Raw genomic sequence first — 15,987 nt, 5'->3', positions numbered from 1 at the left:
TGCAAAGATCTCTAAAGTTCCAGAAAACAATTCATAATGTGACAGGAGGTGAAAACATGAAAGCTTTGGAAGCTTCATATAGTGTGGTATATTTAATTGCAAAGTCCGGAGCTGCTGAAGTGATTGGTGAGACATTAGTAAAACATGCAGCCAAAGTAATGGTGGAAGAGATGACTGGAGACAAGGCTAGCAAAGCTATAGATCGTGTTCCCCTCTCAAATAACCCTGTTCATCGTAGAATCACAGATATGGCCAAAAATGTAAAGCAGCAATTATTGTCAAGAGTACAAAAGAGTCGCTACTATGCACTGCAAGCGGATGAATCCAATGATGTTGTGAATTTAGCTAATCTTTTGTTGTATGTCAGATAGAAGCTGAATAATGAAGTCCACAATGATATTTTGTTCTGCCAACCTCTGCCAACACATACAACTGGAGAAGCTATTTTTAAAGTTATTGATGACTTTATCAAAAACAGCGACTTGGATTGGAGTCGTCGTGTTGGAATAAGCACGGATGGCGCCAGAGCCATGATTGGTTCGAAGAAAGGAGCTGTTGCACGTATTCAAGCTGTTGTGCCAGAAGCAAACTCGACTCATTGTTGCATTCACAGGGAAGCACTTGCCACCCAGAACATGCAGGCAGATCTAAAGCAAGTACTGTATGAAGCTATGAAAATAATCAATTTTGTAAAGGCCACCCTCTGAACGCCTGGCTTGTTTCTCAGCTTTGTGAGGAGATGGGCAGTGATTGCACACAACTCCTATTTCACACTGAAATGCGTTGGCTTTTGCATGGAAAAGCCTGTATGAGCTGTGAGAAGAACTGCATGTTTTTTTATATGAAACCTTAACCTGCGAGACAGTATACACGACTGAAAATGGCTATGCAAACTAGCATATATTGCTGACATCTTTCCTCATTTAAACCACCTCAATCTATCCTTGCAAGGGAAACTTATATCCATATTCCATGTTCAAGACAAAGTGAGCACCATGGTCATAAAATTGAAACTGTGGCATAAATGTCTTAGTCGTCGTGAATTGGATTCCTGTTCATCTCTTCATGATTTAGTAATAAACTCAACTAATGAACTTGATAGTGATGTGCTGCAAACCACGAAGCAGCATTTGGAAAAAACTTGCAGAAAGATCTTCGTAAGTATTTCCCTGAACTGGACGGCACCTTTGAATGGATAAGGAACCCTTTTATCATCATCAATGTTCAAACATTTCCAAATAACCTCTCAGCTTCAGAAGAAGAACAGCTCTTGGAGCTGGCTTCAGATAGCTACCTGAATACAAAATTTGAGCAAAATACACTGACGTCATTTTGTTGGGGGTTAGCTCTGAATATCCAGCTCTATCGGACAAAGCTGTCAAGTATCTTCTGCCTTTTCCCACCTCGTATTTGTGCAAGATTGGATTCTCTGTGCTGGTTAGCATCAAAACAAAAAAACAAAATTGTCTTATTGACGTGGAGCCCCATCTTCGTCTTAAGATCACAAACATTGAGCCAGATATCCCCGCGATAGTGTCTGGTCAAAAGCAGTTCCATCCCTCACACTGAATAGTTCGGTTTGTACTGAAAATTGTTCAATACCGAAATAGTAAATATTAAAACTAGGTTAGTGAAGAAAGCACTAACCAAACCAGAATGATACAAATTCTCTCTCTCTCTCTATATATATATATTATACATACACACACACACACACACGCTGTTCTGCCAGACTGCTGATTCGCTTCTGTTACTTTAATTATTTCTAGTACTATTTCTATATGTAACTTATTTCTATTAAAAGTTTTGTTTCAACTGTCTAATATAATTTTGTATTTATTTCTAATAAACATTTAATCCAGGATAAAACGAATTAGGAGTGTGTTATAAAAATGTGGTTACCACCCTCCCCCCCCCCCGAAATTATCTTCGTCAGAGAAGGGGTATGCCGGTAAGACAAATGTCTCAAAAGGGGTACACAAGTGTTGTAAGTTTGGGAAACACTGGTCTAAGGGATGTAGACCTTGCAATGTTTATTATTCAACCCTGGTTTAAACTGAATGAGTCCTGTCATCTGTGCTGATGTCACATTATTTATTACATGCCTGCCATGTGCTTGATGCCGTAAAAGGCTCAAAATAAAGAGAACCAGTGCCTCAAATAGATTACAATCTTGTGAACAAAGATACATTTGTACTTGTGGTTCCTCTGATGCATGAATATATTGTAAAACTGTATCAATCCATTTTATAGCATCGTGGGTAGCATTTGTAGATGTGGTAAGAGAGGGTTAAATGAATTAAAATTTAAAGATGATCTGCAAAAAGCCAGTGACATAATTTTATAATTATGACTGATACTCTCCAAAACAACATAAAGGTTTTTAAAATATCCTGATTAGCATAACTATTTTTGCCAGGTTTTAGCATACAAATTTCTCAGTGCTTACAAGCTTCCCACACCATGTAATAATTCAACATGCAGTCTAAGATAACAGATCCACTATTGAAGACCAGAGGCTGCCAACAGAGCTAAGAGAAAAGTGTGGTTTATTCCATTACTGCACCCTAAACAAATTGTTCTGGATTCTTATTTTATACTCATTTAGATATATGATAAAATATTAAATGACCTATGCTGGATGTGACATCACCAGCAGACTGGATGCTGGGGTGTCTCACAACAGAAAGGAGGACAATCTACAAAGAAGATGTGACATTATGAGTGTGATATAATATCTCATTGAAAGATGACAGGGCCAGAAAGAGTTAATTAACTCACAGACTGACCTGACCCATGGTCAAACTTCAAAGACTGGTTAGGAAGATATGTAAATGAACAGAGCTTTGAAATGCAAATCTGCATTGTTAGAGATAGAAGGGTAGATGTTTGCTCAGGTCTTGTGATATAAGCAAACAAGTCTTGTCTATTGCTATAGCTTTGATTCAACGATCAAAAAAGAAGTATTAATATTTAGGAAGACACTTGAGGGAAATAGTATTATTGTCTATATGTCTCTTTGAAGGTTGTGGTAACCTCTATCTAAACTGTTTAATTGATAAATTACCTTGTGCTAATTGCCAGGATGTTTGGGAGAAGGAGAGTTAAGCCTACTGTTTTCTCAGGCCAAAAAACTGCTGGAAATGTATAAGGACCCTGGGACAGATCCTTCTTCTCAGATCTGCTTTGGCTTTCAAGAGGGGGAAACCTTAAGCCATAAGGATTGAGATCCCTAGTCACTGACTGGAGTCACCCTGAATATGGACATTGGACTATAACCCATGGACTATATCTAAAAGGACTTTTGGCAACTATAAACTCATCTCTGCTATGTATCTGAACCTCAAGAATTGAATTGAAGTCTGTATGTATATTGATCTTTTAATGAACACACTCTTCTTTTTTAATAAATTTTACTTTAGTTAATAAGAATTGACTATATGCATGTATTTTGTGCTGGCTTGGTAAATCTAAGTATTGGAATATCCACCAGCTTTTGGGGTTTGTCTGCCCCATTTTGTTTGCAGTTCACTTTAATTGAGTGACCTCAGCTAGCTCCCACGGGCAGCACTGTCACAGAAAAGGAAAAATGCCTTAAGATAAATTTAAAGAGTGTGCTGGAAAGCCCTCCTTACCCTTTTCACTTGGGACAGGCAGCACCTCATGCCAAAGTTTCAGACCTATTAAAAAAAGTTAATAGATCATTTTTAAGGGTCTTCTGGAGACTGTTTTCCTGGCTCCCTGAGGTGCTATTAAACCTGAAATAACATTAGCAGTTTATGTCCAGCTGACTCTTTGGCAGTAAATGCATATAGTACACCTACCACGTTACACATACACATGTGTGCAGTGGGTCTAATTCTCCTCTCACATTGCTGTAAACCACAAATAGTTCTACTGAAGTCAATGGAGTTACACTAGTGCAAAACCAGTAATCTTTGATTGAATTCACACCCACAAAACTAATTAAAATATTGGGCTGAAAACTAAAAAGTGAACTATTAAAGAAAATCCAGAATTATGAGGCATAATTAAACATAGCAGGGCAGAACCTCAGCTGATGTAAATTTGCAGAATTTCCATTGACTATTTTACACCAGTTGAGGATCTGGCCTTATGTGCATCACCAGAAGAAGGTATTTGTGTACCTTTGTTTGCAGTGTTATTGTAGCCGTATTGATCACAGGATAGTAGAGAGATAAGGTGGGTGAAGTAATATCTTTTTATTAGACCAACTTCTCTTGGTAAAAAGGACAAAAGTTTAGAGCAACACAGAGCTCTTCTTCAGGCCCAGAACTCGAAAGCTTGTCTCTTTTACCAACAGAAGTTGGCCAATAAACGAATTATCTTGCCCACCTTCTGTTTCTTAGGTGTCACTTCTACAGCTAGCCCTAAACTCAGGGTTCTTTTTTAAGGTCTAAGACTTAACTCAATCATCACACTTGTGGTATTATTTTATTAACTTAAGCATGTAGGGAAAATGGTGAGTTACAAATTATTATGAGAGTCCCAGGTACTCTATATGAAAGGTCCAATACTATGGAATCCTGGAATAGTCAAAGACTTTTGTGTTGATTTTATATAGGTTACATGTATCTTTAAGGGCTGGCCAGCTATTCCTGGCTAAATGGGTCTGAGACAGAATGTTTCCTGCAGAAATTAAAGTCAATGGGAGTAATTAATGCAAATTCATGCAATACTGAAACAATGCAGGTAACAAATGTTTGGAAGCGTCATTCCCCTGGGAAAACAGCATCCAAACTGGTTCGACCTGGCTCAAATAATGAATAAAGGACTTGAAACTGTATAAAGTGACAGCCCAGACTTGGGAGATGGTCACTTGCACTTGATCCAAGAACTCACAGGAGTCTGACCAGAGACCGAAAAGGAACAAAAAACCCTTTAAACCAGAGTCTACATATGGAAGATGGGTGACCATTAGTAAGCTAGGCATTAATGTAAGCTGTTTATTGTTTTTAAGATATGGTTTCTTTGAAATGCTTGTGTTCTGAATAAATAGTACTCTGCTTTATGAGTGCTTGCTGGTTGCTGATTTACCTTGTCATTGTCCCTGAGGGTACGTCTACACTACGGGATTATTCCGAATTTACATAAACCGGTTTAACAAAACAGATTGTATAAAATCGAGTGTGCGCGGCCACACTAAACACATTAAATCGGTGGTGTGCGTCCACGGTCCGAGGCTAGCGTCGATTTCTGGAGCATTGCACTGTGGGTAGCTATTCCGTAGCTATCCCATAGTTCCCGCAGCCTCCCCCGCCCCTTGGAATTTCCGGGTTGAGATCCCAGTGCCTGATGTGGCAAAAATCATTGTCGCGGGTGGTTCTGGGTAAATGTCGTCAGTCACTCCTTCTGCTGGGAAAGCAACGGCAGACAAGCATTTCGTGCCTTTTTTCCCTGGATTGCCCTGGCAGATGCCATAGCATGGCAATCATGGAGCCTGTTTAGCCTTTTGTGACTGTCACCGTATGTGTACTAGATGCCGCTCACAGAGGCGATTCAGCAGCGCTACACAGCAGCATGCTTTTGCATGATAGCAGAGATGGTTACCAGCCATATTGTACCATCTACCATACCATAAATTGGTAATAAGATGATCGTGGCTACCAGTCCTTTTGCACTGCACCATTTGCTGCTGTCATAAGTACCCCTGGCTGAGATGAGCCAGGGGCGCAAAAGCCAAAATTGGGAATGACTCCCTGAGTCAATCCCTCCTTTTTGGTATCTAAAAATAGAATCAGTCCTGCCTAGAATATGGGCAAGTGTACTAGAGAACCACTGTATCATAGAACCAGAGAGCACAGCTGCTCTGTGTCAGATCCTGCAGAAATTATGAGTTGTATGCTATTCACAGGGGGTGCTCCTGCAACAACCCCACCTGTTGATTCCGTTCTTCCCCCAGCCTTCCTGGGCTACCGTAGCATTGTCCCCCCACTTGTGTGATGAAGTAATAAAGAATGCAGGAATAAGACACAGTGACTTGTTAGTGAGATATGAGTGGAAGGCAGCCTCCAGCTGCTATGATAGTCCAGACAGGACAGTAAGGAGTGTGGAGGAGAGGAGCCCAGCATCCCTCTGCTAGTCCAGGGGCAATTGAATCTTTTCTTTACACATGAAGGGTGGGGGCTGATGGAGCTCAGCCCCCTGTTGCTATGATGACGATGGTTATCAGCCATACTGTACCATCTACCATGAAAAATTAGGACCAGGCGCCCTTGATTGACCTTACCGATGCTAGTCAGCATGGTTACCAGTCCTTTTGCACTGCCCCATGTGCCAATAGGCTGATGATGAGGACGGATACCAGTCATATTGTACCATCAGCCATCCATGGCGTGGGGGGAGCAAGGATGTTGGTGTTGAGTGCTGCACCATCGCGTCTATCTGCAGCATTCAGTAAAGATAGGGTGACATGTAAAAGAGTCAAGAGAGGATTGTTTTCCCTTTCACTTCTGGGGGTAGGTGGGGGTGTGTGTAAATTGCCTAGCTGTGCCCTGACCCACCGCGGACACTGTTTTTGACCCTAGAAGCATTTGGAGCTCAGCCAAGAATGCAAATGCTTTTCAGAGACTGCAGGAACTGTGGGATAGCTTGAGTCCTCCAGTCCATGAGCGTCCATTTGATTCTTTGGCTTTCCGTTACGCTTGTCACGCAGCAGTGCGCTGAGTCCCTGCTATGGCATCTGTCTGGAGATTTTTTTAAAATGATTTTGAATTTCGTCTTCTGTAACGGAGCGCTGATAGAACAGATTTGCCTGCCCTTACAGCGATCACGTCCGCATTGTCCATGCGGGAGCTCTTTCTTTATTTTGATTTTTAACTGCATCACCACACGTGCTGATCGGAGCTCCACGCTGGGCAAACAGGAAATATTCAAAAGTTCGCGGGGCTTTTCCTGTCTACCTGGCCACTGCATCCGAGTTCAGATTGCTGTCCAGAGCGGTCAGTGGTGCACTGTGGGATACCGCCCGGAGGCCAATACCGTCGATCTGCGGCCACACTAACCCTAATCCGATATGGTAATACCGATATTAGCGCTACTCCTCTCGTTAGGGAGGAGTACAGAAACCCGTTTAAAGAGCCCTTTATACCGATATAAAGGGCCTCTTAGTGTGGACGGGTGTGGCGTTAAATCGGTTTTACGCTCCTAAAACCGGTTTAAACGTCTAGTGTAGACCAGGCCTGAGAGAACAGAACTGTGGGTGTTGACTAAAGTCATATTTTCTGATGTGATCACAGTGAATTGCAGGAATCTGAAACCTAGTCCCTGCTCTGGATGGAGAGGATCTGTGGATCCTGCCCTCAAAGAGATCATGGCCAAAGGTCTGAGATCAAGCGGGGTGCCCTTGTGGAGGCCACCAGGGGACCCTGGAGATCAGAGCAGTGGCCTAGCCAGGTGGAACGAACAGGGGGAGTTAAGTTGGGAATTGTGCCACTCAGTTGTACATTGGGACCAAATTCTGAGACATTTTATTCTATCAGCAAGCAATACCTTTTTTCCCCCCATCCCTCCACCCACAGAGCTGTGTCTCAGTTGAAAATACTCACTGACAGAATATTTGTTGATTATTTTTTACCATGATTATTTTTGAGAATGGATTTTGTCATTATGCTTTCCAGGCTTAGTCTCCTAGGATGCGGTCCAAGCAACCAATCTCAATCTCCTTCTCCCTTACGTCTTATGGAAGGGGAGAGCTTGTAGCCAGTTTCAGCAGTTTATCTTCCCAGCTCCCAGGCCTCAAGTGCTTCATTGTTCTCCAGACAGCTAAATTTGCCAGGTTATGGCTCCAGATCCCCTTGCTCCTCAGTTACAAGCTGGCCTCCAGCCCTCACTCCCCAACAGCCTCCACTACTGCCTAGCTCCCTGGGGCACAGCAAAGTTAATTGGATTATATGTGGTATAATCCAATTAACTTTGCTTTGTTGGGAAATCTGTAGAGTAAGGAACAGCAGTGGGGTGGCCCAGGCATAGTAGGGAGACAGAAAACAAAATGTTGGACACTTGTCTGCAGCAGAATGCTGAATCCTGTAGAATCTTGGGAAAATTCTAAATTACACAGTCACAGAATTGGGGCGTTCACAAGGCCCTGGTTAAAGTGAGCAGGGCAGTCACACCTCTTAGAGCTATTGTTTTGGGCTGTCAGTAGATGTGGGAAGATGACACTGCATTGGTTTACAGTCAGTTCTTGGTTTTGAGGTTTACTCTGCAACAATGTGGGCTAGAAACATTTTATTTTAAACAAAAGCTGAATTTCTGGAGCACAGTTCTGCCACCAGGGGCTGAATTCTATGACAAATTCCATAACCACGGATACATGGAACTCTGATAATCATTGTTTGTATTAAAGTAGTACCCAGAGGCACCATGAAGAATCAGAGCCCCATAGCGCTGGGCACTATGCAAACAAATTAAAAGATAGTCCCTGTCCCAACAAGCTTGAAAACCTAGTTTTCCTTTAGTAAGTGGTGAAAAGAATAACTGGGGTTCAACCAAGGTAGTTTAAGTTTGCTTACACAGTTCTTCATATCCCCAGCTGAACACAATCAAACAGATAAGAGAGGAGACAAGAGAAATAAAACAGGTGCTTCTTTTGCAGTGAGGTGCTAGGCAGGCAATGACTGTTAACCTCAAGCTAAAGTGGCGGCTCCTGCCTTAGGCAGGCAGAATCCACAGTTCATTTGTCAGGTTAGAGGGCTGGTGAGGTAAAGGTGAGTTCCAACTTTATCTTCTCTCCTATTGTCATAAGCGAACAGAGACGGACGACCAAAGTCAGGGCCATCTGTGATACTTTTTTAACCCCCCCAGAACACCCCAGCCTCAGGATTTGATTAGAAATAAAGAACAGCAAAGGACAGAAAAAGCAAACCAAGCCAACAGACTTGGACTGGACTGGTTTACCCCAAGCTTTATACATTTTCTGGCCATGGAACACTACCCAGGCTGTTATGTCTTGCACATGTCTAATATAGAGCTGACAGACATGAATCATAGTACCAAGTCCACATCAGAGAATGTTTATGTAGAGTGAAAGTTCTTTGGAGCAGGAATCATCTTTTTGTTCTGTGTTTGTATGGCACCTACCACAATGGGGCCCTGGTCCATGACTGGGGCTCTTTGGTGCTACCGTAATACAAATAATAAAATAATAATGAGAGAAGAGGATGCAATCTCCTGACCAGACACAGATGGGAAAAAAGCCATGCCACTCAACACTGATAGTCAAAAAGAAGCTAGGACTCCAGACTCCCAATTTACAAGCTTTGGTAACAAGTGGTAGACACAGATCCTCAGTTTTGGGAAGGGAGTCTGATATAACCTCAGCCAAATGTTTCAGTGGCTTTTTCCTCTACCCATTATAGTCACCTCAGTCTTCTCTGGATTGAGTGTCAGCCAATACACTCCCATCCATGCTCCAAGATCATGGAAACACTAAAATAGATTGTCCAGCCTGGGAAGTGCAAGAATGATACACAAAGCTCAGTGAAACTAAATATTGAAAGCACTTGAGCTGTCTCCTTACTCACTCTCCCAATGGCCTCTCATACACAATGAGTAACAGGGGTGATAGCACAGAACTCTGCAGGAGTTACTCTCTGGGATCTCCCTGAAAAAAAGGAACAAAGACATCTGACGACAGTTCCATCTACTCCTGCCAGGGACTAAAAGCAATTTAATAAACATCTCATGATTCCTGGCATCAAAGGCAGCTGATAGAACTAGTTAATAGCTACATGGATCTTGCCAAGAAAAGATCATCAACTAGCTCTTTTTCAGCGATGTGCCCAGGTCAAGACCCAAACTGACAAAGATCAGGAAAGTCAGAGGTATCAAGATACTCTCAGAGTTGTCACTTCCATGACATTTTCAATAATTTTAACTGAAAATCAATGATTAAATACTGGTCGATAGCTGGTTAGATTGTCAACATCAAGGGGTGGCTTTTGGGGCATAGGCAGGGGCGGCTCCAGGCACCAGCGCTCCAAGTGCGTGCCTGGGGCAGCAAGCCGCGGGGGGACGCTCTGCCGGTCGCCGCTAGGGCAGCAGGCAGGGTGCCTTCGGCGGCTTGCCTGCGGAGGGTCCACTGGTCCCGCGGCTTCAGTGGACCTCCTGCAGGCGTGCCTGTGGAGGGTCCGCTGGTCCCGCGGCTTCAGCGGACCTCCTGCAGGCGCTGCCGAAGCTGCGGGACCTGCGGACCCTCCGTGCTTGGGGCGACAAAATGTCTAGCGCCGCCCCTGGGCAGAGGTCAAACACATGCTGCTGTAATTGCAATCATTAATGGTACTAGTTGCACTGAGTGCCACTTGTTTGTTATTTGGTAGGATTCCCACTACTCTGCAGACTCTGCTAGATTAAATTTAGCTGGAGCACCTAACTACAAGGGAGCAAGTTGAAAACTGAGCTTCAGGATAACATTTTATCAAACAGTTGTTTTATGTGTGATATTTCAGTAAAGAAAGGATTTTCCAACCACAAGATGGCACTCCCACTGAAATATGAAATCTGTTTTCCTGGTTTGCTGAAGTGCTGTTAGAGACCGGTCACAGAGCCACATACACAACTTGTGTAACCGAAAAAGCATAAAGCCACATCATGGGTGAATGCCTTTACTTTTAGTAGAGTTTTAAGAGAACACTGACTGCAACCCAAACATGTGAAAGAAACTGACAATTCATTTTACAAGAGCTCATTTCAGAAATAGAATGTGTCAGGAAGTACAATAAAGCTGTAAACAGCACACCTAATAAGAAAGACTGATTTTAATCTTAATTTTCAAATGGTAGGATTCCTTCTGTTTTCCTACTTAATGGTTAAAAAGAACTTTGAATTTCTCTTATTGCAATATTGATTGAATAAGATAAAAACTTACAGAGACAGCTAACGTAATATATTCATTCAGATGAGTGTTTCGAAGAAATAGTTTTTTTGTGGCAAAAAATACGCTAACCAAAAATAATTTTAAAATGATTTTTTCCTTTATTTATAAAGTAGATACAGGTTCCCATTTGGCTTTCAGAAATGGAAAAAAAGAGTTCTACTATAACTGCTGATTTTTAAAAAAAAATGTATATATTGGGCCTGAATTTCAGAAGTTCTGAACACTCACAACTCCAGTTGAAGGTAATAGGGACTTCAGATACCTAGAACTTCTGAAAAGTCCAGCCCATTATTTTCTAAAACATCCTTTATACACACATATTGTAAGGTTGTTCTAATCCTAGGCAGGCTGGAAAGCAAGTCCCAGCTAGAGTCAAGCCAAAAGACTGTCTTGACCCATGAATCAAACTCAACAACTGAGAAAGATACAGATACAAAATGGTATAGGAGATCCCTGTGATTAGCATGATCTCACTCATTCTTCTCAATGTCAAATGCTTTGTTGGTTTAGAATAAGTTTTAAAACCTAAGGAGACTGCTGAATTTTTTGGTAATGTAGCAGCATCCTTACAACATTGGGAAAGAGAAAAAACCCACACTGGTTGTAAAAGTCCAGAACAATCTGTTAAGCTTTACCTATAAGCTATATCTACACTCTGAGCTAGGGATTCCCAGCTTGCTTAAACATACTCGGCTAGTTCTCATCTGAGCTAGCATGCTAAAAATAGTAGTGTAGCACAAGCAGCAGCAGAGGCAGCACAAGCTAGTCACCGTGAGTACTGTACCATGAGATTCAGGTGCGTTTGTATTCAGGGTGACTAGCCCACGCTGCCACTGCCGCTGCCCATGCTGCACTACTAAGCATGCCGGCTCAGATGAGAGCTAGCATGAGTATGTCTACAAGAGCTAAGAATCACATCCCTTAAACGTAGCCTAAGCATTAGAACACAGAACTTAGTCGGGAGAGCTTGGTACTAATCCTTACGATGCCACTGACTTCTTGTGTGACCTGTGTTTCAGTTTCTGCACCATTGCTGCAGTAAAATAAGAATAATGGTTAACCACTTTTATAATATGCTTTAAGTTCCTCAGATGTAAGGGGCGATTTCTGTGCAAAGTATTATTATTGATTATCATATATTAAAAATGTGTGAGATAATGTACTCTGTGGGGATAAAAACCCCAATTCAGCAAAGCACTTGAGCTTTTGTTTGAATCAGTGGGACTCAAGCCCCTGGTTGTGGGCTTTGCTGCATAAGAGCCAAAATTATTTACAGGAATGCTGAGTTTCTTTCAGCCTACATACTCTTCTTTATTGACAAGACCCCTTGATTTCCCTCTGATGATTTTCAAAGGGAGATTTCATATAGTCAGATTGCATATAGAAAGAATCCATGGGAAGAGTGTGGCCTGAGGATCTTTTATAGCAATGCCTATGTTGCACTGTGTGCATAGCACTATGCATGTACTAGAAGAGTCTATCAAATTGACAAACTCTGTAAAGATGACTGTATGAGGTTGCATTTTTATGTTCATATAAAAGTTATACAGAAAATATTTGCTTTTCCCGTACTATTTTATTTTTGAATCTGTGGTTTTTCTACTAAGTAAACCTTTTGTTTATTTTTACCCAGAGCCGGTCTCTGGTGTGCAAATTCTGCGGAGTGTGTGTATCAAAGTAAGCTGGTATCTGGGGGGGTCTGGTTTCATGCCTTTGGTGATGATGAACCAGAGGGAGTTCAGGGAAGTCAGTGTCTGGTAGTTAAGAACTCAGGGTGAATAGATTTGGGGAGACTTGGGACTAGAAGGGCTGTTGGTGTCACCCTGCAATGAGTAACGAGGCTGGTGGAAGCCAGGGTGAGACCTTGTGCTTGTGTGTAGGTAACTGGTGTCAGGGCTCTGTACCAAAGACATAAAGCATAAAGGCATCCAAGGTTATAGGGTAGATGCTGATGGTACCCCTTACTGGTCTAGGAGATCCCAAAAAATGTCACATTGTTCTTTCTATATTAGTTTCTGTTTTTATTGGCATACAATCCTTGAACTCTTTTTTTGTGAAAGATTATCCACTTGACCATCCCAATGATTGTAATGAGAAGTTACTGGGGGGTTGGTATGCAGAGTAATATTTTTCATTGCAAAAAATACTCAAAATTTCCCCAATCCTTACCATCAACTTAGCATCCAGACTCCCAACAATTTGAGTCACCTCATAAGCATTGTGGTTTCACACTTTACATGACATGACAATTTCCTAATTCAAGAGTTGCAATCAACACAGGGAAATTCTACATTAGACCTGGTCTGACAGAAAAGAGAAACTCATCACCGAACTTAAAATTAATGGTAGCTTGTGTACCTGTGATCTTGACTTCACCACATTTATAATTTGCAAGTAGAATAAAAACCAGACCAGTAAGATATAGATAAATATAGACAGAAACAGGCACTCACAGCTAGCACTTTGAAAGGGCCAATTTCATAAAGCTGAAAACAATTATTGGCCAAATCAGTTGTGAGGAAGAATTTAATCAGAAAAATGTGAGCAACAACTGGGAATTGTTTAAGAGCACTTTTATAGATACCCCCCAAAAAAGCCAAAATTGAGGAACGCCATGTTGTTTAAAAAAACAACCTGGTTTAGCGGGGAACTGAAGGCAGCTATAAAAAAACCACGCAAAACAAATGGAAGTGAAAATTGATAATGAATGTAAATCAGAGTTTAGGAATTCTAGAAAATTGATAAAGGAAGCAAAGGGACACAAGGAGAAATCTATACCCAGCAGAGTTAAGGACAACAAGAAGTTTTTAAAGTACATTAGGAACAAAAATTTTAAAAAGGGTAAATGAGATGACCTGGGTAATTATAGGCCTGTCAGTCTGACATTGATCCTGGACAAGATAATGGAGTGAGTGATTAATATAGAATAAAAGATGGGTAATTAATGTCAATCAACATGGGCTTAAGAAAAACAGACCCTGTCAAACTAACTTGATATCTGTTTGGTTCATAACACGTAACAGTGTTGATGTAATACATTTAGATGTCTATAAGACATTTCACTTGGTGCTGCCTGACATTTTGGTCAAAAAACCTAGAACAATATAAAATTAACATGGCACACATTAATTGGGTTAAAAGCTGGCTAACTGATAGGTCTCAAAATGTAATAGTAAATGGGGAAATCATCATCAACCAGGTGTGTTTCTATTGGAGTCCCATAGGGATCTGTTCTTGGCCTTATGCTATTTAACATTTTTATCAACAACCTGATAAAGTTTGCAGATGGACACAAATAATGAAGAGGACAGGTGACTAATACAGAGCAATCTTAGATTGTTGGTACACTGGACACAAACAAATATATGCCGCTAAATGTATATGTATTCATCTAGGAACAAAGAATCTAGGCCATAGTTACAGGATGGGGGACTCTATCCTGGGAAGCAGTGACTCTGAAAATGATTTGGAGGTTGCAATCATCTAAACAGGAGCTCCCAATATGATGCCGTGGCCAAAAGAGCTAATGCAATGCTGGGATGTATAAACAAGGGAATCTCAAGTGTGAAGAGACAGGGTTTTTTTTACCTCTATATTTGGCACTGGTGCAACTGCTGTTGGAACTCTGTGACCAGTTCTGATATTCACAGTTCAGGAAGGATGTTGATACATTGGAGAGGATTTAGAGAAAAGCCATGAGAATGACTTCACATTGGAAAGGATTTGACAATATGCCCTCTAGTGATGGAATCAGTGAGTTCAAATCTATTTAGCTTAACACCAAGTAGGTTAAGGAGTGACCTGCTGTTGCAATCTAGCAGAGAAACTTAAAACATGATCCAATGTCTGGAAGTTGAAATTCAGACTGGAAATATAGTCGCAATTTTTTAATGGTGAGAGTAATCAATCATTGGAACAATTTACCAAAAGACGTAGTGGATTCTCCATCACTGTCAATTTTTAAATAAACATTGGAAGCTTTTCTAAAAGATATGCTCTAGGAATTATTTTGGAGAAGTTCTATGGCCTGTTATACAGTGGGTCATACTAGATGATCACAATCGTCCCTTGAATACTGGTTGACAGAATCGTTATTAATGGTTTGCAGTAAACCAGAGGAGGTATGTAGTGAGGTGACGTATCTAGTCAGTCCTGGGTCCAGTATTTTTCTACATTTTCATTAATGATTTGGACAATGGAGCAGAGAGGATGCTTATGAAATTTGTAGAGGACATTAAACTAGGAGGGGCTGCAAGCACTTTGGAGGACAGAATTAGAATTCAAAATGACCCTGACAAATTGGAGCACTGGTGTGAAATCACCAAGATGAAATTCAAATCAAGACAAGTGTACACTTAGAGTAGACAAATACTTAGGGCACACAAATACAAAAATGGGGAATAACTGGCTAGGCAGTAATACTGCTGAAAAAAGATCTGTGAGTTGTAGTGGATCACTAATTAAGTATGAGCCAACAATGTGCTTTGGCAGTGAAAAAGACTAATATTCTGGGGTGTACTAACAGGAGTGTCATAATTATCCCGCTCTACTTGGCACTGTTGAGGCCTCAGGTGGAGTACTGTGTCCAGTCCTAGGTACAACACTAAGAAACATCTGAATAAACTTGAGAGAGTCCAGAGAACAACAAATATGATAAAAGGTTTAGAAAACCTGACCTATGAGGAAAGGTTAAAAAATCTGGGCATGTTTAGTCTTAAGAAAAGAAGAGTGATAGTCTTCAGATAATTGTCTTCATATATGTTAAGGGTTGTTATAAAGAGGATGGTGATCAATTATTCTACATGTCCACTGAAGATGGGACAAAAAGTAATAGGCCTAATCTGCAATGAGAGAGATTTAGGTTAGATATAAGGAAATACTTTCTGAGGATAAGGCTAGATAAATTCTGGAATAGGCTTCTAAGGGAGGTTGTGGAATCCCCATCACTGGAGGTTTTTAAGAAGAGGTTAGTCCAGGGGTTCTCAAACTTCACTGCACCGTGACCCCCTTCCAACAACAAAAAATACTTAATGACCCCAGGAAGGGGGACCGAAGCCTGAGCCCGCCCAAGCCCCACTGCCCTGGGTTGG

General features: G+C 41.3%; 1 protein-coding gene across 4 annotated transcripts in view; it reads right to left on the bottom strand.

Annotated features, from left to right (window-relative positions):
- KLHL32 (kelch like family member 32) overlaps positions 1-15,987 on the bottom strand; it is a 186,987-nt gene that overhangs the window by 78,176 nt on the left and 92,824 nt on the right. The gene's annotated exons all lie outside the window — the stretch shown is intronic.

Source organism: Mauremys mutica, chromosome 3 (genome assembly GCF_020497125.1).
Source record: "Mauremys mutica isolate MM-2020 ecotype Southern chromosome 3, ASM2049712v1, whole genome shotgun sequence".
NCBI classification, from domain to species: Eukaryota; Metazoa; Chordata; order Testudines; family Geoemydidae; genus Mauremys; species Mauremys mutica.
This window is presented reverse-complemented; position numbering and strand designations above follow the sequence as displayed.